This window comes from Perna viridis, chromosome 9 (genome assembly GCF_037379345.1).
Source record: "Perna viridis isolate PV_CMFRI_1.1 ecotype Kerala chromosome 9, ASM3737934v1, whole genome shotgun sequence".
In the NCBI taxonomy this organism is placed as follows: domain Eukaryota; kingdom Metazoa; phylum Mollusca; class Bivalvia; order Mytilida; family Mytilidae; genus Perna; species Perna viridis.
Window position 1 is genome coordinate 35,841,388 of NC_142453.1, and position 27,966 is coordinate 35,869,353.

General features: G+C 31.5%; 2 non-coding genes across 2 annotated transcripts; both read left to right on the top strand.

The window, feature by feature from the left end:
• The first annotated feature begins 7,323 nt into the window (after positions 1-7,323).
• Positions 7,324-7,442, top strand: LOC148608015 (5S ribosomal RNA). The gene has a single exon (XR_015915698.1). It is a non-coding gene; the product is annotated as a 5S ribosomal RNA (ribosomal RNA).
• Positions 7,443-7,611: 169 nt separating this feature from the next.
• LOC148608016 (5S ribosomal RNA) lies at positions 7,612-7,730 on the top strand. The gene has a single exon (XR_015915692.1). It is a non-coding gene; the product is annotated as a 5S ribosomal RNA (ribosomal RNA).
• The last annotated feature ends 20,236 nt before the right edge of the window (positions 7,731-27,966 follow it).

Sequence of the window (27,966 nt, forward strand, 5' to 3'; positions counted from 1 at the left end):
TCCTCCCCCTTTTTCCTGCAACGAAAACGCAGGAAAAGGGGATACTAAACGAATATTAGTCTGTAATATATATCACATACAGTCATATAATACAAAATAAACTTCAACAACTGTTTATAAACACATATGTGGCGAATAACTCACCAAATTCAGAATAATTTCCGGACGACACTTTGTTTACATGTTGAACATGGTACATCCAAAAACCAACCTCTGAGGCCGGTGCCTTATCCATTGGGCCACGGAGGCTTCCACAAAAGATGTCGTTAAATATGAATGCCATTTGTGTGCTGAATGACTGTTGTCAACAAATGCTGAAACTTGAAAAATGTATAGTAAAGAAGTCTTTAAATCTATTTCTCCAAAACAGAAGATCACCCAAGTGGTATAATGTATCATTTCCTTTCATCAGAGGACAAAAGAGCACGATTGCAAAAGTTGTATCATGAAAATGCAGTTTAGACAGTCATGTACTGAGATGTTCCTTGCTAAAAAATAATTGAATCTATTGTTTTGTAGTTTTTATAAACATTCTGATCTAAATCTAAAATTTAAAAAGTAAAAGCATACATTTTGTGAAATATATCTGGAAAATTTAAACCACCATTCAAAACTCTATTTATTATAACATCATATGCAACCAATGCTGGCTTATTATTCCACAAAAAATCTACACACAACTTTTTAATGTCTAAATAGTATTTCTCAGGTATATTAACCACCATTAGAGTATACCATAATTTACTCATCAACAATGTATTTATAACCGTTACTCTACCCTGTATTGATAAATGTATCATTTTCCAAAAATTCAATAATTTTGAAATAGATTGCACTTTGCAATCCCAATTTAAATTATCACAAACAGTTTTGTCTTTGCCAATCCATATACCTAAAAGCTGAAGAACCCCATCACACTCTTTAATATTCCAAGCATCTACTTCTTGTTTCGATATCTTTCCGGTACCCAATGCCAAAATTTCAGATTTATCTTTATTTAATTTTGCCCCAGATACTTGTTCATACAAATTTAAAACTCCAAAGGCCTCATTTACTGAATTTTTGTCAGACAATATCAATGTTGTATCATCTGCATGTGAAAATATTTTCTCCTCACCAGATGCATTGGGAATTTGTATACCATAAATTCTATCATTCCTTTTAATCATAATACTCAAGGGTTCAGCAACTAACACATATAACAAAGCTGATATAGGACACCCTTGTTTTACAGAGTTCTTTAATCGAAAATACTTGGACAAAAAACCATTGAATTTGACAGTGCTGAAAATGTCAGTATAAAATATCTTTATCCATGAAATGAATTTCTCCCCAAATCCAAATTTCTGCAATACAGAAAATAAGTAGTCATGTCCAACTCTGTCAAATGCCTTTTCCTGATCAAGTTTCAGCAAATAACATTCCGAATCATCCATTTCTACTAATTCTATAATATCTCTGATACTTACTGTAGTATCAGAAATATCTTTACCAATAATACAACAACTCTGATTTGGTGATATAATCTTTGGTAATACAAATGTTAATCTGTTGGCCATTACTCTGGCTAAAATTTTATAATCAACATTTAACAAAGTTATAGGTCTGAATTTTTTCAGGTCAGACTTGTCACCTCTGTTCTTATAAATCAGGTTAATCATTCCATATCTCATAGATCTTGACAAAATTTTATTTTCTCCAATACAGTCATAAATATATTTCAATACAGGTTTCAACTCACTAAAAAAGTATAAATAAAATTCTACAGTAAGCCCATCAGGGCCAGGTGTTTTACCCTTTTTCATGCCTTTTATAGAGGTTTCAATTTCATCACTAGTAATTTCACAATCACAGTTTTCAATATCACAATTTTCAACACTAACGTTAACACAGTCTAACATTTCCTCTATTGCCTCATGATCAGTTTGAACACAAGAAAAGAGTTTCTCATAAAAATTGTGTGCAACATCTAACATTTCAGCAGAATCATTGACAACAGCACCATCACAAATTTTTAAACTACATATCATATTTCTGTTTTGTCTATGTTTCTCTAAACGTAAGAAATAAGCTGTATTCTTATCACTTTCAATTGAATACTGACATTTTGATCTAATAATAGCACCATTACATTTGTGTTTTTCTAAACTTTCTAATTCATCTTTCAATTCTAAATATTTGACATGATCAATTGATATACCACAAGCTGACTTCACAGACATTTCTTGCAGCTTATTTTGTAACCTAAAATACTCTCTATTTAATTCTTTTTGTTTCTCTTTTCCATATATTTGGCTGACTGTCTTTACTCTATATTTCAAATTATCCCACCAAATAAGTGGATTTGACAAATAAAAATCAGAACCAATTTCATCAAAGTAAAATTTGTCTAATCTTTTCAACATAAACATCATCATTTAATAAGGTTTCATTAAAAATCCAAAAACCAGGTCCTTTTTCAACTTCAGAGAAATCAAGTTTCATATTTACAATGCTATGATCACTAAAGCATGTGTCGCTATAAAAAATATTTCTTACACATCTTTTTAATTTACTAGATAACAAAATATAATCCATCTTACTTTGTGTTTAAAAACCTTGAACTACCTGTTTTCTAGAAAACATTTTGACATTCATATTTCTATTTCTCCATACATCAAATAAACATTTATCATTCATCAAATTAGTTAAACATTTTACAGATTTATCTGCATAAAACGTAGTTTTTCCACTTCTACCTAAAGGACAGAACGCAGTATTGAAATCTCCTACAACTATAATATATTCATCTTCATATATTTTGTCATTACAATTATTAAAAAAAATACATTTATCACTGATACTATTAGGAGCATACACATTGATTATATCAACATTTTTACCTTCAACTTTACCTTGAATATGCAATAATCTTCCACATATACTATCACAAACTTTAAAAACATTTCTCAATCTATTACTTAAAAGAATAGCCACACCTTTTCTATTACAGTTACTATTACTAGCAAAACTATCACCACCCCATACACTATTGTCATTCTGTATTATTTTATATAAATCATCATTCCAGAATGTTTCTTGTAAACATACAACATCATATTTCCTTTCATTACACATTGCAAAAATACACTCTCTTTTGTTTTTGTCACAAAGACCATTACAATTAAGGCTTATAAAATTAAAAGAAGCCATCGCAAAACAAAAATGTAAAATAGCAAACATATAACACTCCATTGTTCCTTATTTCAATTTTTTATGTATATTCGATAACCTTGCTGCTTTCAGATTAGGCTTTATATCAATCTTACTACGCCTCTTGACACCCAAGGCATTTTTTTTCTTAGCTACAAGAGTAAAATCATTTTCACTTGCCCCTTGACTACTATCAGTCATCAGGAAAGTATCCATTTCAAAGTCGTCTAAAGTGTCACATGAACTCTGACTGACTTCCCCCTGACTGTTAATTTGTTCTAGAGGGGAGACAGAAGCTTCTATATTCAAAATAGAACCTAATTTACAATCATTTTCTGAAACATTGTCTTTTGGCATAACACATTTACTTTTAGATTTAACATAATCAACATTGTTAACATTAGGTTCAATATCAACATTACTTTCTTCTTTATCTGTCTTGTTTCTTTCTTGGTCACCATAAACCATACTATCATCTTGTCCAACTTCCTCAGACACTTCAGCATCACCATCTACCATCTCAGCTTCATCATCATTGTCCAAAACGGCACCATTTTCATCACCATTAACATCACCCTCATCACTGCAATGGCTAGCAACGACACTTGAAATAACATCTAAATCAATATTCTCATCATCTTCAGTGATATGACTAGCAACGCCATTATCACTACAAGCCGAAGACTCACCACCACGCTCAACAGTTGAATGATTCGCAACATCATTCTTTCCGCTATCACTGACATCATTTACATCATCAAGATGAGCATTAACAGTTATATTACTCTCACCATTGGTATGGTCATCATCCATTATTCTGCTACATGGCCATACTCGTGTAAATGTTCCTTGGAATTCAGCAAAAGAATTGTCTACGTGTGTTTTCTTTAGAGTACTACACTTACAGCTAACCTTCTTATGCAAACACTTAGAGCACTTATTCTTAAAGCATTTCTTGCTGACATGACCTTGCTCTCCACATTCAAAACATTTGAATTCAGGACAGTCCTTATACATGTGGTCAGGACTAAAGCAACCATTACAGACTTTTACCTGGTGATTATGAATCACGCGGTAATATGCAGTCTCTTTCTCATTGACTGAAAACTTTATTAAATATGGGATTGACTTCATATTCGGGGGAAGTTTGGCTTTGAAAATTCTTGTTCCATCATAAATATTGTTCTTTGATTTCATCTTATGCTTCTTAATAACAGAAATAATTTCAACACCAATTTTATTAAATCTATTCACAATTTCCTCATCAGTCACATACATACTCAAATTAAGTATCGAAACTAATCTAAAGCTAGATTGCAATTCACTCACTTTGCATCTTTTTCCATCCACAGTCAGATCACCGAGTACTGGTTCCATCATCTGCCTTTCTCGAAATACAATTTTATAGCCGTAACCAGTTTTTGGCACACATGCAATTACACTTCCTATACCACATTTCGATTCAATGTCATCTATCAACAAATCAGGCTCTAGTTTTCCAAAACCCTCCAGAGCACAAGCAATTAACACAGTTTTCTCCTTAGAAAATTTGCTATCATAATTAGCCGACTTTCCATTGGACCTGTCTGGTCCACTTCCGTCAAAGTTAGCCATTGGTTTTTAGTAAAATCTCCAAATAGAAATCAAACACACCCTTCCTCCCCCTTTTTCCTGCACCGAAATTGCAGGAAAAGGGGCAAACAAACAATTGTTTCTAAGCAAACTGTGGTTACATTCAATTAATAATTAAAAGGCAATCTTCAGAAAATGTTTATGAACACAGATAAGGCGATGAACTCACCAAACAATGAAAAATCTCCGGACGACACAATGTTTACATTTCACATATGGTACATCCAAAAACCGCAATCACCTTATCCATTGGGCCACGGAGGCTTTATGTTTTATCAGCAGAACCACTGTCAATGACAACAAAGAAAGATTGTAATATTAATGGTATACGTATACCTTATAGTAATGAAACTGCAGTTTTGTTTCAACATGCAGATGATACTACATTATGTTTGAGTGATAAAAAATCTATTAAATATACTTTTGATGTATTTGATTTATATAGTAGGGCATCAGGTTCTAAGATTAACAGAAGTAAGTCTGAAATTTTATGTATTGGAAAAGGAAATTTGACTGATGATGATAAGACTGTACTTGGATTAAGAGTTTGTGAAAAATGTATTCAAGTTCTTGGTGTTTATGTTGGTGTAGATATTGATGTATGTAATGATATGAATTGGAAGGATAAGATTAAAAAAAAATAAGATGTATTGTTAATATGTGGAAACAAAGACGTTTGACTTTATCTGGAAGAAATGTTGTAATTTCTTCTTTATTGGTATCTAGAATTTGGTATTTATTAGCTGTTTCTCCAATACCTGAAAATGTGTTGACAGATTTGAAACAAATATGTATTGATTTTTTGTGGAATTCTAAATCTCATTTAGTACAATATGCTACTATTACTGGTATGAAACAAGATGGTGGCTTGAATTTTCAAGATATATATTTAAAAATGTTATCATTTAGATTAAAATTTTTAGGGAGATTTTTAAATCCTGAATGCAATTGTATTTGGAAAAGTACCTTTAGCTATTTTTTGAGAAGAGTGCATTGTATGAATCTTTCGAGGTCTGTTCTATTTTTGTTTTTAAACAAAAAGGATTTATTATGTTTACCGCATGTGTACAGAGAAATGTTGGAAGCATGGCAGTGTATTAGAAAAGATATAACTTTTAATATAGGAGACTCTGATGTTTATAATCAACCACTGTGTTATGATAGTTCTAAGTTTGTGTCTCGTAAAGAATAGGAATATTTTATAAAAGCTGGTATTGTTCAAATTAAAGATATTTCATATGAAGCTATACCTGGATTTTTGCCAGTTCATGCAATTTTTGATATGATGAGAGAAAAAGAAATAGATGTTACTTTTAACATTGTCAGAAAATTGTATATGTTATTATTGAATCACATTCCTGTCGAGTGGAAAGAAGTTGTTTTGACAAAATGTAATGTGAAAAATGATGAACTGTCTCAATTCTATGTTCAGTTTGACAATAAAGTATGTGACATGTCGTTGTGTAAAACAAAAAGATTTTATACGTTACTGTTACAAAAGTGTTTTATTAAACCAAAATGTTATGAATTTTGGTGTGAACAATGTGATATTCATGAAAGTGATTTCTGTTTTGTTTGGAAACAGATACATAGTTTCTGGAAAGCATCTGAATGTATTGATCTAGATTTCAAGTTATGTCACAATAAGATTTTTACTAATGTTAAACTATGTAAAATAGGAATAATACACAGCAATGTGTGTCAAAACTGTGACTGTGAAGAGGAAACTTTATTTCATATTTTTCTAACATGTGACATACTTGTTAACTTTCATGATTTCGTATTTGATATTTTAGAGACACTATTTGTACAATCAGAGGTGAACTTAATACAGGAACATACTTATGTGACGTTATTTTTGTTGTGTGTATCATCCAGTGTAAAGGGTGTAAATGTTCACTTTGTTAATTTTTTGCTGTCTATTGGAAGACTGTGTATAATGAAACAAAGACAAATGTTCAAAAATGGTACACGAAGTATTAACCTAATTGCATATTTCAAATACACACTGAGACATTACATTGGTTATTTTTATATGTATTGTAAATCTACAAACAGACTTTCAGTCTTTCATAAAAAGTTCTTGAGAGACAATCCCATTGTGATGTTAGAAGAAGATGTGTTGTTATTCAAACTGTGATAAATTGTATAGTCTTCAATTGTGTAATATTATGATTTTATAGACATTGTGATTTGCATTGTTATATAGTATTGTTTTATTCAATAAAGATAAAAAAAAAACCGGTTCTCGTCTGATCACCGAAGTTAAGCAACGTCGAGCCCGGTTAGTACTTGGATTGGTGACCGCCTGGGAATACCGGGTGCCGTAGACAATACACTTTTTGTTTGTTTCTAATTTGCTTCTTTGTATGTTTGCTAGCTGGATCTTTTTTTCTTTTTATTGAAAGATTTGCAAAATTAAAGTCGAAAAGGTCATGTTTTATCTTTTATGTGGATAAATCTGAAAGAACAGATATGTGCTTATTTTAATAAACTAGTGTCTACGACCATATCAGGTTAAAAGCACCGGTTCTCGTCTGATCACCGAAGTTAAGCAACGTCGAGCCCGGTTAGTACTTGGATGGGTGACCGCCTGGGAATACCGGGTGCCGTTGACAATACACTTTTTGTTTGTTTCTAATTTGCTTCTTTGTATGTTTGCTAGCTGGATCTTTTTTTTTCTTTTTCATTGAAAGATTTGTAAAATTAAAGTCGAAAAGGTCATGTTTTATCTTCTATGTGGATAAATTTGAAAGAACAGATATGTGCTTATTTTAATAAACTAGTGTCTACGACCATATCACGTTGAAAGCACCGGTTCTCGTCCGATCACCGAAGTTAAGCAACGTCGGGCCCGGTTAGTACTTGGATGGGTGGCCGCCTGGGAATACCGGGTGCCGTAGACAATACACTTTTTCTTGGTTTCTAATTTGCTTCTTTGTATGTTTGCTAGCTGGATCTTTTTTTTCTTTTTATTGAAAGATTTGTAAAATTAAAGTCGAAAAGGTCATGTTTTATCTTTTATGTGGATAAATTTGAAAGAACAGATATGTGCTTATTTTAATAAACTAGTGTCTACGATCATATCACGTTGAAAGCACCGGTTCTCGTCTGATCACCGAAGTTATTATTGATATTATTAATATATTGAGTAATAGTTCAGCTAGCTTTATCAATATGTTAGACTTTAATTTTCTATGTTATTTCTATGTTATTTCGGCCTACTCAAGAAAGATAAAAAAGTTAACTTTTATTTTGTTAATACTGCTTTATCTGTTAGAAGGTTTTGTGTTGTAAAGAGAAGAAATTTAGTCATGAAAGATGAGAAAGTTTTGCACATTATTTCTTATTTTAAATCTGTTCTTCAAAAGCATGTTAATTATGCTTACATGTATTATATACAGAAAAAGAACTTTTCTTTGTTTCAAAAATATTACTTGAATGACAATCCTATTCTGCGCATCTCTGATGATAATGTTGTGATAGACTTTTAAATATACTTATTCATATATATACTGTCAATGTAATTTAAGGACAATTTGTGATCTGTGATATGTGAATTATTGGGAGACTAGCCCAATAATTCTTTTATATGATGTTTTACTGTGAATAAAATTTTATCAAGATAAAAAAAAAACCGGTTCTCGTCTGATCACCGAAGTTAAGCAACGTCGAGCCCGGTTAGTACTTGGATGGGTGACCGCCTGGGAATACCGGGTGCCGTAGACAATACACTTTTTCTTGGTTTCTAATTTGCTTCTTTGTATGTTTGCTAGCTGGATCTTTTTTTTCTTTTTTATTGAAAGATTTGTAAAATTAAAGTCGAAAAGGTCATGTTTTATCTTCTATGTGGATAAATTTGAAAGAACAGATGTTGTAAAAAGTATACCTCCGACGGGACTCGAACCCGCAATCCCCGGCTAAGGAGGCCGGTGCCTTTTTTTTTTTTATTTTGATAAAATTTTATTCAAATAAATACATTCATAAAAGAATTATTGGGCTAGTCTCCCATTAATTCATATTATCACAGTGTTGGTTAGAATTGTAACAATTATTAACAACAGATCTCAATTAAAACTCAATATGTACTTCATCATTACTTATCCTTAGTACATGATTTTTGTTTAAATAATACTTTTCAAATAAATACATGCACTTCTTCTGTTTATAATACAAGTATGCATAACTCACATGTTTTTGCAGAACATTTTTAAAATATGGCACTATGTCTATCAAATGATCATCCTTCATAGAGATATTTCTCCTCTTTACTACACAGAATCTTCTAGCACATAAAACTGTATTCACAAAGTATAAGTTTATATTTTTATCCTTCTTGACTAGACCAAAGTAACATATATATTTGAAATCTAGAGTATTGACAAAGCTAGTAGAACTATTACACAGAATGTTATGTAGGAAATCTTTAAAAAAGTCATTGAACTGAGTCAAACATCTACACACAATGATCAAGTGCTCCAAGTCTTCATGCACATCTTCGCAAACTGGACACATAGAATCAACAGTAATTTGGCATCTCATCAGTCTCTCCTTAGTGAAGAAAACTCTATGGAAAATTTTGAATGATGACTCAATCCAATCACTTTGTAAAAATGAAAAGTTCAAAACTTTTTGTACTTTTTGAACATCAAAATCTGAAAATATTTCACACCAGTATTTTACAGAATTAGGTTCTCTTGTTAATGTCTTTAACAGTATATCATAAAATGATCTTGTTGTATTAGGTAAAGCATACTTTCTACCATTAACGCTGTAAATTATATTTAAAACAGTTGCTTTACAAGTGTTTGCATTTTCTTCAACTAAAACTACATAATCTTGTGGAATACATTGCTTAATACATTTCACTACTTTAATAATTTTATCAACGGAAACATCAGGGAACTTTTGAGATACAATATCTTGAATATAAGTGTCCTTCATAAAACCTCTCTTGCATTCATAAGCTAAGTCCTTAATCTTGATAATACCTGCTTCTATAAATGTTCTCATATATAACATACTATCACCATTCACAATCATTGGATTACAGAAGAGGGGAATATCAAAAACGTTAGTCACATTAATTTCTATTTCCATACAATGACGTATCTTCCCCCATGCATACAACATACATTTATAAAAATCAGGCAAACATCCTAATTGTCTATGAGTAAAATCACAATACAATATTTCAACACCAAGATTCATTCCTTGTACTTTAGAAAAGAAATAAAGACATGTAACTTTCCAAACAGCATTATAATCCATATCTAATAGCCTATTCAAAAACTTTAGTCTAAATGCATACATTTTATGAAAAATTTCAGGAAAATTTAAACCACCATCTAACACCTTATTAGTTATTACATCATATGCAACTAGAGATGGTTTATCATTCCACAAAAAATCAATACATATCTTCTTAATTTCTAAATAATGTTTTTCTGGTATATTAACAACCATAAGAGTATACCAAAGTTTACTCATCAATAAAGTATTTATTACAGTTAATCTACCATGTATTGATAAGTGTCTCATTTTCCAAAAATTCAATAGCTTCAAAATAGATTGTACTTTGCAATCCCAATTCAAACTATCACAAAGAGATTTATCCTTACCAATCCATATGCCTAAAAGCTGTAAAACCCCATCACACTCTCTAATACTCCAAGCATCTAATTCATGTTTTGAAATAGTTCCAGTTCCCAATGCCAAAATTTCTGATTTATCCTTATTTAATTTTGCCCCAGATGCTTGTTCATACAAATGTAAAACTCTAAAGGCTTCATCTACTGAATTTTTGTCAGACAAAATTAAAGTAGTGTCATCAGCATGTGAAAAAATCTTTTCTTCAACGTTTGTATTAGGAATATTCAAACCTCTAATACTACTATTCTTTTTAATCATTGTACTCAATGGTTCAGCTACTAATACATATAATAAAGCTGATATAGGACAACCTTGCTTTACAGAGTTCTTTAATTGAAAATATTTGGACAGGAACCCATTACACTTGACAGTGCTGAAAATGTCAGTATAAAATATTTTTATCCAAGAAATAAATTTCTCCCCAAATCCAAATTTCTGCAAGACAGAAAATAAATATTCATGTCCAACCCTGTCAAATGCTTTTTCCTGATCAAGTTTCAACAAGTAACATTCTAAATCATCCATTTCAACCAAATCAATAATATCTCTAACACTTGCAGTAGTGTCAGAAATGTCTTTACCTATAATACAGCAACTTTGAGTAGGTGATATAATTTTTGGTAATACAAACTTAAACCTGTTAGCCATTACTCTTGCTAGTATTTTATAATCCACATTTAATAAAGTTATAGGTCTGAAATTTTTAAGTTCAGATTTGTCACCTCTATTCTTATATATCAAATTAATCATGCCATATCTCATAGACCTAGATAAAACTTTATTTTCTTCAATACTATCATAAATATATTTCAATACAGGTTTCAATTCATTTAAAAAATAAAGATAGAATTCAACAGTCAATCCATCAGAGCCAGGCGTTTTGCCTTTTTTCATTCCTTTCAATGATTGTTCAATCTCATCAATACATATATCATCATCATCACATTTAGTAATATCAATATCATCAACTTTAACATCAACACAATCTAACATGTCATTGATTGCATTATTGTCAGTATTTACACATGAAAACAATTTTTCATAAAAAATATGCACAACATCTAATAATTCCACAGTACTACTAACAGCATTACCATCACAATTTCTCAAAGTACTTATCAAATTCTTATTTTGTTTATATTTTTCTAGACTTAAGAAATAAGCAGTATTCTTGTCACTTTCTAAGGCATGTTGACATTTAGGCCTTAATATAGCACCATTACATCTATGTTTTTCTATAGCTTCAAGTTCATCTTTTAATTATAAATATTTTACATAATCAATTTCTATACCACATGCAGACTTCACTGACAATTCTTGTAACTTATTTTGCAATTTAAAATATTCTTTGCTTCTCTCTTTCTGATTTTCTTTGCCATAGATTTGACTTATTCTCTTAATACTAAATTTCAAATTATCCCACCAAATGAGAGGGTTTGAATAATAAAAATCTGAACATATTTCATCTTCTAATAACTTTCTGATTCTTGTTACATATTCTTCATTATCTAATAAGGAATAGTTAAAAATCCAGATACCTGGTCCTCTTTCAACCTCTGTAAAATCTAATTTCATGCTAACAATACAGTGATCACTAAAACAAGTATCTCTATAAAAAATATTTTTAATACAGGGCTTAACATTACTAGAAACTAAAAAATAGTCAATTCTACTTTGTGTCAAAAAACCTTGTACAACTTGTTTTCGTGAAAACATTTTGACACCTGCATTTCTGTCTCTCCAGACATCAAACAAACAATTATCGTGCATCATAGTATTAAGATATTTCACAGACCTATCTGCATAAAAAGCAGTTTTCCCACTTTTATCTAAAGGAGACAGTGCAGTATTAAAATCACCTGCTGCTATAACATATCCGTCTCCTTTAATTTTACTTTTACAATCTTCAAAAAATTCACATTTTTCACTTACACTATTAGGAACATACAAATTAAAAATATCTACAATTTTATCATTGATTTTACCTTGAATATGAATAAATCTACCAGGTACACATTCACAAACTTTAAATACATTTTTAAGGTTTTTACTGACAAGAATTGCAACACCCTGTCTATTACAGTTACTATTACTTGCAAAAATATCACCATTCCATAATGTCTTATCATTCTTTATATCTTCAAAAATAATATTATTCCAAAATGTTTCCTGTAAGCATACAATATCATACTTTCTTTCATTACATAATGAAAAAATACAATCCTTTTTACTTTGGTTACATAGACCATTACAATTAAAACTTATGAAGTTATAAGTAGCCATCACAAAAATAATTCTAATAATATACAACATTAAACACTCCATTATTAACTATTCAAATGTTTTTGTAAATTTGACAACCTTGCTGCTTTAATATTAGGCTTGATATTAAGCATACTTCTCCTTTTAATACCCAAGTAATTTCTCTTCTTCCCTACAACAATGAAAGTATCTCCACTTTCCTCTTGGTCTTCACTGACCACGGGAAAAGTGTCCATAGTAATCTCATCCAGAGAATCACATGAACTTCTGACTTCCCCCTGGCTACTGTCATTTTGTTCAAGGGGGGAGACAGCACTTTCAACACCTAAACCATCAGACATTTTATCAATTATATTTTCACCAGACAATTCAACATTTGATTTAGTAAGCAAAACTGGTTCAATATTACAATTATTCAAACAAATATTGTTTAATTCTTTATCTGTACCTTTCTTGACTTTATCATCTCTGACACATTCCGCACTGTCATCACCAACACCATCATCCATCTCAAAACACTCCTCCTCATCAATGTAAATACCATCTCCATTCCAATCACCGTCACCCTCATCATCAGTGCAAAGGCTAGCACCACCTTTAGCACTTTCACCAAAACCCACTTCATCTACATCCTCAGTGTAATGACTAGCATCGCCATTTACACTTACGATTCCATCTCCCATACTATCTCCTACATCTGTACCTTCACGAGAATCAACATTCTCCTGCACACTTGTACAAACCTCCTTCTCCTTACAATTTTTATCCATATATCCAACTTTCACATCTGTGGTTTTCATAGCCTCCTCATCTGCTTCTTTTATCAACTCCCGACATGACATTTCCTGCAAATTCTCAGAAGAAAATTGTGGAAATTGATTCACAATTTGCAATTCTTCTCTGGCTTTGCAATTACAATAGTCTTTCTTTCGAAAACAAAACGCACACTTGTTTTTTAAACATTTTCTACTAATGTGCCCCTGCTGACCACATTCAAAACATTTAAATTCTGGACAGTCTTTGTATATATGTTCTGAGCTAAAGCACCCAGAGCACACCTTGACTTGTTGGTTATGAATAACCCGGTAGTAAGCCGTCTCCTTTTCATTAACTGAAAACTTCATTGAATACGGTATTGAAGCCATGTTCGGCGGAAGTTTAACTTTGAAAATACGAGTTCCGTCAAAGACATTATTCTTTGACTTCATCCTATGCTTCTTTATCGGAGAAACAATCTCCATTCCAATCTTGGAAAATCTATCAATAATTTCTCGATCTGAGACATACATACTTAAATTTAGTATTGAAACGTACTTAAAACTTGCCTCTAATTCATTAACAGCGCACTTTTTACCATTTAAAGATAGTTCACCAATAACGGATTCCATCATTTTTCTCTCTCTTAGTACCACCTCATAACCAACTCCATTTTTCGGTACGCATGCAACGACACTTCCAACACCACATTTCTTCTCAATTTCATCAATAATCATTTCAGCCTCCACGGCACAAAAACCATCTACGGGGCACCCAACTAAAACGGTTTTCTCCTTTGAGAACTGTTCATTTGAAAAATTCATGTTTTTTCGAGAACTTTCTCCCCCACTATTATTAAAGTTTGCCATCAGTCTTTAGTCAAACCACTGAATACAAATCGAACACACCTTCCCTCCCCCTTTTCCCTGTAACGAAAACACAGGAAAAGGGGCTATTCAACAAATATTATGCGATAATATATGTCACATTCAATCATATAATACACATTAAACTTCAGGAAATGTTTACAGTTACAAATATGGCGAAAAACTCACCAAAATCAGAATAATTTCCGGACAACACTTTGTTTACATGTTAAACATGGTACATCCAAAAACCAGCTCCAGGAGGCCGGTGCCTTATCCATTGGGCCACGGAGGCTTCCACAAAAGATGTCGTTAAATATGAATGTCATTTGTGTGCTGAATGATTGTTGTCAACAAATGCTGAAACTTGAAAAATGTATAGTAAAGAAGTCTTTAAATCTATTTCTCCAAAACAGAAGATCACCCAAGTGGTATAATGTATCATTTCCTTTCATCAGAGGATAAAAGAGCACGATTGCAAAAATTGTATCATGAAAATGCAGTTTAGACAGTCAAAATGATTGAATCTATTGTTTTGTAGTTTTTATAAACATTCTGATCTGGGGGTCGGTCTTTGGATGTACCGTATGTATGTTTACATTCCTGGAGCTCCCGATGATTTGATGTTTTGGTGAGTCTAACGCCAAATTTTGAATTGATGAACTGTTTCTGCTAGTAATTATTGATGTAAAGAACTCATATTCATTGTTATTTGTGCACGAACACTTCGTATATTCCCCCTTTCCTGCCTTTTACGCGCAGGAAAAAGGGGGGTTTGCGGTGTGTTTGATTTGTTTTTCACAATATGTCTGAAAGCCAAATGAACGATTCTCGGACCAACGCACCGGAAAGTTCTGGAGTTGGAATGAATTCCGGAAGAAAGAATGGGAATAATTCCTTTTGAAGGAAGGGAACTTATGTTCATGAAAATAGGAGATATCTCAAGGAGTGTACGTTCCGCATTGAAGGAATAGATACTAATATACGCGGTGAGAGGATTATCATAGAGTCTATTGAGAATGTTACTGGAATCAATACTGTATTAGCAGTGGTGAAAAATGATTCCGAATGCTATGATATTACGATGAATACACAAGAAAACGCTTTTAAATTAGCTGATGGTATTGATATAGCAGGTCGCAGATACCGTGTGAACCTATTATTTTCTGATGTTGTTATAGTTTCATTTATGAAACTCCCTGCATTTATCGAGGATGATGCCATTACAATGAAGTTAACTAGCAAAGGAATTTCCGTAGTGTCTCCAGTTTATAGAAAAACAGTCCCTGGAACACAAGTTGCCGATGGCACTAGAATTGTGAAATGCAAATTTTCACAGGGAATCTCTGCATTACCATGGACAATGCCGTTTAGAGTAGGTTCTACCACTCGATATTTCCGAGTAAAACATAACAATCAAGCTAAAGTGTGTTCAGAGTGTTTTTCACCTGATCATATGCGCAAAGAATGCCCTTACATTGAGTGCAATGGCTGTGGCAATAGAGGACATATACTTAAAGATTGTAAGGCTGACAAATGTGACAGATGTAAGCGTTTTCCAAAATTGTGCGTTTGTGTAAATGGGTTTTTGCGTAGAAATCCGTATCCCCCGACGACAGTTGGCTGCAACGATTGTGGTTTATTCTTTTGCAATTGCAAATGTTCAGTGTGTGGACAAACTACATGTACATGCGCTTGTTATGTTTGCGAAACTGAGCCATGTCAATGCAATTTGAAAAGTAATTTGTGTTCACTTTGTAGAAGTGAACCTTGTGTTTGTCCTTGCCAGGACTGCAATTGTCATCCTTGTTCGTGTGATAGTACTAGTTCACAAGAAAAAGATGATGAAGTTGAAAACTTAAATTCCGAGGTGTCCACTAATGATGAAGTGGATACTACTCTGGTGAAAGAAGCAGTGGTTGAAGAGTCTCATTTGAGTAGTGAGGTTTTTTCAGAGTCTGGTGTTGATGACAAAGATGAACAAATGGAAGTTGGTGATGATAACAGAAAGAGAAAACTGGATGTTTCATCTAGTGAAAACGATTATAGTAGTGAGGAAAGGGATGCGAATGATGAAGATGACTCTGACAGTTATAAGAATGAGGCATCACGGCTATGTAAAGAGGGAAAGGATGGTAAAAAGATTAAAATACAAGATGAAGATATTTCTTCTGGTGAAATAGATTTTTTAGACCAGATTGCTAATTTTGTAGATAGTGCTGAGGCAGCAAGCACCTTAGTTGGTGACGAAGAAGTCACCGCAGAAGGTGCATCTGATATTTTATATTCGGGGTGCTCTGATGAGGAATCACAGAGTACTCCTGATACTAGTGATCAATTTTCTTTGAGTAGTAAAGACTTAAAGAAAAATAGGAAAAAAGAAAAACAATTAGAAAGAAAATTAGAAAGAAGGGGTAGAATTAAAGTGACTCCCAATCTTAACGGGAAACATTGTAGAAAATCTAATGAAAAAAACTGAACTTTAAGATGATGGATAAGATTATATATAAACTATATGCTTTTGTTTTTGTAATGGTACTTATATGTTCTTTTAATTGTAATGGGCTGAAATCCATACATAACTTTGAAAGACTTGTAAGTGTTATTGATGATAGAAGATTTGGTATTGTATTTTTACAAGAAACGTTTTGGAGTGATGATTATATAAATGGTGTTAAACACTTGTTTAATGGCGATATATATTATAGTAATGGACATAACAGTAGACAGGGTGTGGCCATACTTGTTAGTAATTATGACAAAAATAGAGTAACATTTGTTCATAAAGATATTGAAGGTAGATTTATACATGTAATCATGTAAAATATACTGAAAATAATATTGTGTTTAATTTAATTTCTGTATATGCACCAAACATTAACGCAGAACGTGTTAAGTTTTTTCAGTATGTGCAAACTTACATTGATTCTTTAGAAAATGTTATTGTTGGTGGTGATTTTAATACTACTCTTTCTAATCTTGATAGAGGCAGTAAAACAAAGCATCTTGTTGATGAACCATGTAGAAAATTGTGCCAAATTATAGAAAGTAGTCATTTATATGACGTATGGAGGGCTCGAAATATGTATTCAAGATTGTTTTCTTGGAAAAGAGTATCAAATGGGGAACTACAACAATCTAGAATAGATTATTTTTTAATCAGTAGAGCGTTGTCTTCTTTGTACAAAATGTTTACTACAATGTTACATCACTGAGTGATCATAGTTTTGTAATTATGAATTTAAATTGTAATAATGTTGAAAGAGGTCCTGGACTATGGATTTTGAACAATACTCTGTTACTTAATGATGAATATGTTAGAAAAATTAGAGAAATGATTGTGAATGAAAAAGAAAATGAATTGTATACTAGAGATATTGTAATATGGTGGGATAATTTGAAATATAAGATAAAGAAATTTTCTCAGATATTGTCATCTAAATTAGCTAGAGAAAAGAAAAGAGAGTATTATAGATTACAAAATCTTATAGGTAATATATGTAATAGGGCTGCCAATGGTGAAGTTATTGATGTAACAAAACTTGAGAGTATTAAATTAGAACTATCAGAGTATGAGAGTGAAAAATGTAAAGGTGCTATTCTCAGATCTAAAGCTATATGGGCAGTTGAATCTGACAAGAATACTAAATACTTTTTAAATTTAGAGAAGTATAAACAAGAAAATTGTTCAATTAAGGAGTTGTTAACTCCTGACAATAAAATTGTGTCAGATACTGATAGTATTTTACAATTGCAATATGATTTTTATAGCAATTTATACTCTTCTGTTAATATTGATATAGATAGAATTGATGAATTTTTAGCATGTGTAGATAAAAAAGTTGAAAATGATGATTGTTTGTCTTGTGATGCTGATATATTTCCTGAAGAAATTCATAAGGCTATTTTAGAAATGTCAAAAAATAAAAGTCCAGGATCAGATGGACTGACTGTAGAGTTTTATTGTACTTTTTATGATGAGTTGAAAGATATTTTATTACAGTTATTCAAAACCATTGAACAAGAAGGTGAATTGTGTAGATCCATGAAATGTGGTGTTCTAAGTGTTTTTTACAAAAACAAAGGTGACAAAAAATGTATTAAAAATTATAGGCCTATATCTCTACTGCAGGTAGATTATAAGATATTAGCAAGAGTGATGGCCAATAGATTTAAGCATATTTTACCTAAAATTATTTCTGAAGATCAAACATGTTGTATTTTAGGACGAGATATTAGTAATAATATAGCAAATGTGAGAGATATCATTGAACTTGTGGAACAAGATGAACTTGAAGGTTACATTGTTAAAATTGATCAGGAAAAAGCCTTTGATAGAGTTAGTCATTTTTATTTATTACAAGTTTTAAAGAAATTTGGTTTTGGTGATAGGTTTGTAAAGTGGATAGAAATATTTTATAAAGGAATAAGTAGTTCTGTAAAATGTAATGGATTTCTATCAAAATATTTTTATGTGAAAAATGGAATACGACAAGGATGTCCAATTAGTGCTCTGTTGTATGTACTTGCTGCTGAACCTTTACATAGTAGAATTGTACAGAATAATGATATTCAAGGTATAAGTATTCCAAATAGTGACAAATCTGGATTAATATATCAACATGCTGATGATACTACTTTGTCTGTTTGTAATAAAAAATCTATATGTGCAACTTTTGATGAATTTGAATTGTATGGTAGAGTAAGTGGTGCAAAAATTAATAGACAGAAAACAGAAATTTTATGTATTGGTAGTGGTTTGCTATCTGATGTAGAAAAAACTGACTATGGTTTAAAAATTTGTGAAAATATAATTCAGCTTTTAGGTGTTTTTATTGGTAATGATAAGAAGCTTTGTGAAGAAATGAATTGGAAATCAAAAATTGACAAATTGAAGCGTTTATTGTACATGTGGTCACAAAGACATTTAACAATACAAGGTAGAGTTACTGTTATAAATTCATTAATGATGTCAAAATTTTGGTATGCTTTGTTTGTGATACCTTTACCTGATTGGGTTAACAAAGAGGTGACGAGATTATGTGTCAATTTTATCTGGAGTCAAAAGACACATCTTGTAAAATATAAGAGTATTATTGACTCGAAAGATAATGGTGGTTTACAATTATCTGATATGAATTATAAAATGTTTGCTTTTAGATTAAGGTTTTTCGGTAGGTTAATAGATGAACATTATAATGTGTTGTGGAAACATACTTTTAGATATTTTGCTTCCAAGATATATGATATGGGAATAGAGATGAATATATTGTATATGAAAGTACCTAATTGTGAGTTGCGTCATATTCCTGTTGTGTATCAAGAAATGTTTCAAGCTATGTATTTTTTAAAAGATAAGATACATTTTGATTTAAGTATTGAGAACATTTATGACCAGCCTCTTTTTAGTAATCCTAGAATACTTAGTGATAACAAAATAATTGTTTACAAGGATTTTATTTTAGCTGGTATTGTATCTGTGAAAGACATTTGTTATGAAGTAAAACCTGGGTTTTTGCCAGCTAATGCCATTGTAGAAATTATTCAAAATGTATGTGAAAACTATGATATTGACAGAATTGTTGATAGATATTATAAATTAATATGTGCTATTCCAGAGGAATGGAAACGAATTGTTAATACAGAACTTCATAGAAGAAATGTTTTGAGGACTATTGACATACTAATTGAGTATGGAAATGTATTATGTGCATTAACTAGTTGTACATCAAAGACATTGTATAACTGTGTGATTGGTCAATGTACTGAAAAACCTATTGGTACTCTCATGTGGAAAACAATTTTTAATATTGAAGATGTTGATTTAGTTCCAATCTGGAAATATTTGAATATGTACTGGAAACCTGCTAATATGATAGAATTAGATTTTAAGCTTTTACATGGTACTTTGTATACCAAAATTAAACTACAGAAAATTGGGTTATTTGATAGTGGTATTTGTGATGTATGTGGACAAAAACCAGAAAACATTTTACATTTATTTTTAGAATGTGATGAGTTAGATGAATTTCTTGATTATATTTCATTACTATTGACAAAATGTTTTGAAAATTGTGATTCCGATCGAATAAGCCTAGTTGAGAGTGACCAACTTCTTTTCTTAGGTTTACGCTGGTCAATGAAAGGCGTAAATGATGTGTTTGTTAATTTCCTCATGTCAACAGTGAGATTTTCTATCTATAGAAGAAGAAATCTTGTGATGAATGGTCAAACAAATGTCAATTTGATCCAGTTTTTTCAATTTACCTTTAAGCATTATATTTATTACTTCCATATGTACATGAGTCAGAATAAGATATTAAGTAGAGTTTTTGAAAAACGATTTTTAATGTACAATCCGCTTTTGGAAAAGACTGACAATGTATTAATGTTTAACATATAATATGTGAAAGATTAACTGTGATATTTCAGATTATTGTGATATAATAATGTTTTTATTTGTGAACATGATGATGACTTATTTTAATAAAGATAAAAAAAAAACGGTTCTCGTCTGATCACCGAAGTTAAGCAACGTCGAGCCCGGTTAGTACTTGGATGGGTGACCGCCTGGGAATCCCGGGTGCCGTAGACAATTCACTTTTTGTTTGTTTCTAATTTGCTTCTTTGTATGTTTGCTAGCTGGATCTTGTTTTTTCTTTTTATTGAAAGATTTGCAAAATTAAAGTCGAAAAGGTCATGTTTTATCTTCTATGTGGATAAATTTGAAAGAACAGATGTTGTAAAAAGTATACCTCCGACGGGACTCGAACCCGCAATCCCCGGCTTAGGATGCCGGTGCCTTTTTTTTTTTTTATCTTTATTGAATAAAACAATACTATATAACAATGCAAATCACAATGTCTATAAAATCATAATATTACACAATTGAAGACTATACAATTTATCACAGTTTGAATAACAACACATCTTCTTCTAACATCACAATGGGATTGTCTCTCAAGAACTTTTTATGAAAGACTGAAAGTCTGTTTGTAGATTTACAATACATATAAAAATAACCAATGTAATGTCTCAGTGAGTATTTGAAATATGCAATTAGGTTAATACTTCGTGTATCATTTTTGAACATTTGTCTTTGTTTCATTATACACAGTCTTCCAATAGACAGCAAAAAATTAACAAAGTGAACATTTACACCCTTTACACTGGATGATACACCCAACAAAAATAACGTCATATAAGTATGTTCCTGTATTAAGTTCACCTCTGATTGTACAAATAGTGTCTCTAAAATATCAAATACGAAATCATGAAAGTTAACAAGTATGTCACATGTTAGAAAAATATGAAATAAAGTTTCCTCTTCACAGTCACAGTTTTGACACACATTGCTGTCTATTATTCCTATTTTACATAGTTTAACATTAGTAAAAATCTTATTGTGACATAACTTGAAATCTAGATCAATACATTCAGATGGTTTCCAGAAACTATGTATCTGTTTCCAAACAAAACAGAAATCACTTTCATGAATATCACATTGTTCACACCAAAATTCATAACATTTAGGTTTAACAAAACACTTTTGTAACAGTAACGTATAAAATCGTTTTGTTTTACACAACGACATGTCACATACTTTATTGTCAAACTGAACATAGAATTGAGACAGTTCATCATTTTTCACATTACATTTTGTCAAAACAACTTCTTTCCACTCGACAGGAATGTGATTCAATAATAACATATACAATTTTCTGACAATGTTAAAAGTAACATCCATTTCTTTTTCTCTCATCATATCAAAAATTGCATGAACTGGCAAAAATCCAGGTATAGCTTCATATGAAATATCTTTAATTTGAACAATACCAGCTTTTATAAAATATTCCCATTCTTTACCAGACACAAACTTAGAACTATTATAAAACAGTGGTTGATTATAAACATCAGATCCTCCTATATTAAAAGTTATATCTTTTCTAATACACTGCCATGCTTCCAACATTTCTCTGTACACATGCGGTAAACATAATAAATCCTTTTTGTTTAAAAACAAAAATAGAACAGACCTCGAAAGATTCATACAATGCACTCTTCTCAAAAAATAGCTAAAGATACTTTTCCAAATACAATTGCATTCAGGATTTAAAAATCTCCCTAAAAATTTTAATCTAAATGATAACATTTTTAAATATATATCTTGAAAATTCAAGCCACCATCTTGTTTCATACCAGTAATAGTAGCATATTGTACTAAATGAGATTTAGAATTCCACAAAAAATCAATACATATTTGTTTCAAATCTGTCAACACATTTTCAGGTATTGGAGAAACAGCTAATAAATACCAAATTCTAGATACTAATAAAGAAGAAATTACAACATTTCTTCCAGATAAAGTCAAACGTCTTTGTTTCCACATATTAACAATACATCTTATTTTTCTTATCTTATCCTTCCAATTCATATCATTACATACATCAATATCTACACCAACATAAACACCAAGAACTTGAATACATTTTTCACAAACTCTTAATCCAAGTACAGTCTTATCATCATCAGTCAAATTTCCTTTTCCAATACATAAAATTTCAGACTTACTTCTGTTAATCTTAGAACCTGATGCCCTACTATATAAATCAAATACATCAAAGGTATATTTAATAGATTTTTTATCACTCAAACATAATGTAGTATCATCTGCATGTTGAAACAAAACTGCAGTTTCATTACTATAAGGTATAAGTATACCATTAATATTACAATCTTTCTTTATTGTCATTGACAGTGGTTCTGCTGATAAAACATACAATAAAGCACTAATAGGGCATCCTTGCCTAATACCATTTCTAACTTTAAAATATTTTGTTAAAAAACCATTACACTTGACAGTACTTTGAATATCAGTATAAAAAATCCTAATCCAATTAATAAATTTACATCCAAAACCAAAACCTTCTAATACTCTAATGAGATAATCATGACTCACTCTGTCAAAAGCTTTCTCTTGATCAAATTTTAAAATATACCCTTCTACATCATCATCATCATCCATATTTATTACATCACGTACACTTGCTATTGTATCTGCAATATCTCTACCAGGTATACAACATGACTGGCTATTTGATATTATTTTACAAAGTACTGACTTAAATCTATTTGACATGACACGTGCTAATATCTTATAATCAACTTGTAACAATGAAATCGGCCTATAATTCTTTAAATCCCTTTTATCACCTTTTTTCTTATAAATAAGAGACAGTACACCATTTCTCATAGACCTTGATAAAGTGTTACTCTTTTCAACTGCCTTAAACACCTTCAGTAAAATATCCTTTAAAATATGATAAAATGTACAATAAAACTCCACCGTCAGTCCATCAGATCCTGGACTCTTATTTTTAGACATTTTATGTAATGCAACAAAAATTTCTTCTTCATTAATATCACTATCACATACTCCTTGATCAAAATCATCAACTTTTACATCTATATTTTGCAACAAAACATCCATTGATTTTTTGTCTGTTTCCACACATGAATATAACTTACTATAAAACCTATATTGTAAGTCTAACAAACCATCAGTATCAGAAACAGTAGTATTATCATCAAAATCAATTAATTCTTTAATACAGTTACTCTCTTGCTTGTACTTTTCTAAATTCAAAAAATACTTTGTACATTTATCGTTTTCTGTGGCCCAAAAAGCTTTTGATCTCAAAATAGCACCTTTACATTTCTCTTCTTCTAATACACTTAATTCTAACTTTAAGTTTTCATATCTTTCTACATCTACATTTTCTCCTTCTGCAATTCTCATACATAACTGTTGTATCTTATTTTGTATACAATAATACTCAGCATTTTTCTCTTTTGCAGTTCTCTTACTAAAAACTTGAGAGAATTTCTTAATTATATATTTTAAATTATCCCACCAAATCAATACATCATCATCAAAAAGAGAACATTTCTTACTGTCATCAATAATATTAAATATATTTGTTACATAATCGTCATTATCCAACAATGTATTGTTAAAAATCCATACACCTGGACCTCTTTCTACTTCATCAAAAACAACTCTCATTTCCACAAAAGAATGATCGCTTAAAGAAGTATCTTTATACTTTACATATTGTACAAAATTTGACAAATTTCTAGTAATGAGAAAATAATCCAATCTTGATTGTTGTAAATAAAAATCACTAACTCGTTTCCATGAAAAAGTTTTATCACCAGGGTTTCTAGTTCTCCACACATCATATAAATTGTTATCTGACATCAAACTACAAAGTAAATTACAACTCATATCATTTCTGTGTACAGTTTTACCAGATCTATCCAGATTTGACAAAGTTGTATTCCAATCACCCGATAAAATAATATTATCATAGGAACTAATATATTGATTAAGAAATGTAAAAAACTCACATCTTTCTCTAAAAGAGTTATATGCATAAATATTCAATATGTTATAAATACAACCTTCATGTTCAAATTGGACATGTAAAAGTCTACCTTCATCATCCTTTGAAATTAATTTTACATTTTGTTTAAACCTTTTATGCACAAGAATAGCAACACCTTGTCTTTTAGTACTACTATTAGAATATAAAACATGACCGTCGTACATTCGATCAATATTCAAAATAAAATCATCATCCCAGAAGGTTTCTTGTAGTAACATGAAATCAATTCTACTATTATCAATAATTGATACATATTTCTTAAATTTATTAACGTCTCTCAACCCATTACAATTGTTGCTTACAAACAGCACCATTGTAAAAATAAAAATATTGAAACATACATTAAACATCTCCATTGTTAATATTCTTTTGGCTGGATTTGTCTTTCTTAATATTATTTACATTCGGATAAAATTTCATCTTGTTCCTTCTTTTTTTTACCTTCTACTGTACAAAATTCAGAAGCACTTACATCTGAGCTCTCAGAACAAGACAAACCAACCTCTGTTTCTAATGTGATATCGACTCCAGTGTTTTCACCACTGGAGATGGTGTCAGTGTCCATACCTTCACTAACAATATTATCTTCTTCAACATTTTCTTTTACAATATGCTTATGTACAAAAACAGTTTCATCATCAGAGTCACCTGTTCTTGAAATATCATCTCTTTGTCTTTTCTGTCCTTTAGCGATTCCTTCAGTTGATCCATCTCCAGTAAGACCTTCACTACATTGTCTGTCAATGGTATCATCACATGTGGTCCCGAAGACCATATTATCATCACCAACGCTCAGATCAAGCTTTTCACCATCCGTCATGGTCCTAAGGACCATTTCATTTCTCTCCTCTGTAGTCTCGAAGACCACACTAACCCTGCTTTTATTGGCCCCGAAGGCCAAATCATCACTATTTTTATTGGCCCCGAAGACCAAATCATCATTCTTTTCTGTGGCGCCGAAGACCACATCATCAACTTCTACATTGGTCGCGCAGACCACACCCTTTGTTGATTTTTTCTCGCCGACCATATCTTCCTCTTCAGTAACTCGATCTGTAAAATCCCCATTTTCTTTCTCGCTTTCCACTAAAACATCTGCAATTTCAACTTCGTAATTTGTTTGATCATCCTCAACTCCATTCCCATTTAGTGTTGTTTCCTTTTTTTTATCCTTAATTACATGATCACTATCTTCCTTTCTGCAAATACACCTCTCAGTTACCAATCTACATTCTTTGCACTTACATTTGCAATCTTCCTTCATCTTGTCACAAATGAAACAAGGACAAACACATGTTTCCTTGTTGCAGTATTGACATTTCTTTTCTTTGCAAAAACAATGCCTAAGTCTTTTCTTGCAATTATCACACGGAGCTATCTTACATTCATGCTCTTTATGACCATGCTTATCACAGTTGAAACAGACTAGTTGTGGACATTGTCTGTACTTATGACCAGGAGATCCACAATAGTTACATAACTGCCTCTGATGGTCGTGTTTAACTCGAAAACTCCTTGTTCCTAATCCTGTGTCAAATTTCATTGACCAGGGAAGGGAAGTCATCCCATGAGGAAACTGAACTCGGATATACCTTGTCCCATCTGCAACTTCAGTTCCAGGATGAACATGTCTAAAAACTTGAGATAATGGTTTACAATTCTTTTCTATCAGTACATTAAGAATTGATTCATCACTAACGTGAGCAGGCAAATGAATAAATGAAACCACTACTGAGTTTTGAAAAACAAATAAACATTCATGAAATTTACTATCAATATTAACTCCCTTTGTTAATTTATCTGCATTTTCTTCACTGTCCATAGTAACACAATACGAATTTTCAATTTCATCCTGGACAACTGCTAAAACCGTATTTTCACCACAAACCTCCTCAGCAGCCTTAATGATTTTTGCTGGAGTTCCAGGTGCTTTCGGAATATTCATAATCTTAACCGCACATTCCTTCGTATATATCTTCTTTCTATTTGTGTACTTTCTTGGCCTAACTCCTTCCTTACTACCATATACAAATGGTAAATATATATTGCATTTGAAAAGCGAGTTCCAGAACTTCCTGGTGCTCTGTTCTCCATATTCCAATTTGGTTTTAGGTTGAATCAGTAAAAGCGAATCAAACGCACCTTTCTCCCCCCTATTTCTTGCACATAAATGGCAGGAAAAGGGGAAATATACGACAAAATTCGACAAGTGTCCTATCACTTTACATTAATGAAACAATATTAAGCATACAGAAATGTATCTGAACACATAGATATAGCTGAACTCACCAAAAAGACACATTCAACCGGAGCGGCAAAATGTAAACATCATCCCATGATATGTCCAACAACCATCTCCATGCTGAATGACTGTTGTCAACAAATGCTGAAACTTGAAAAATGTATAGTAAAGAAGTCTTTAAATCTATTTCTCCAAAACAAAGGATCACCCAAGTGGTATAATGTATCATTTCCTTTCATCAGAGGATAAAAGAGCACGATTGCAAAAATTGTATCATGAAAATGCAGTTTAGACAGTCATGTACTGAGATGTTCCTTGCTAAAAAATGATTGAATCTATTGTTTTGTAGTTTTTATAAACATTCTGATCTAAATTTTTGCCAAATTGAGTAAAGAAAGCCAGCTTCCGGTGATTCGAAGCTTTATATGTGCTTATTTTAATAAACTAGTGTCTACGACCATATCACGTTGAAAGCACCGGTTCTCGTCTTGGGATATTTAACACTGTGATAGCGGATTTCGGGGATTGTCCGATTCCGTTTTTATTGTATTGTATGTATTATAATTTTAATAAATGATAAAAAAAAAAAAAAAAAAAAAAACCGGTTCTCGTCTGATCACCGAAGTTAAGCAACGTCGAGCCCGGTTAGTACTTGTATGGGTGACCGCCTGGGAATACCGGGTGCCGTAGACAATACACTTTTTCTTGGTTTCTAATTTGCTTCTTTGTATGTTTGCTAGCTGGATCTTTTTTTTCTTTTTTATTGAAAGATTTGTAAAATTAAAGTCGAAAAGGTCATGTTTTATCTTCTATGTGGATAAATTTGAAAGAACAGATGTTGTAAAAAGTATACCTCCGACGGGACTCGAACCCGCAATCCCCGGCTTAGGAGGCCGGTGCCTTTTTTTTTTCTTGA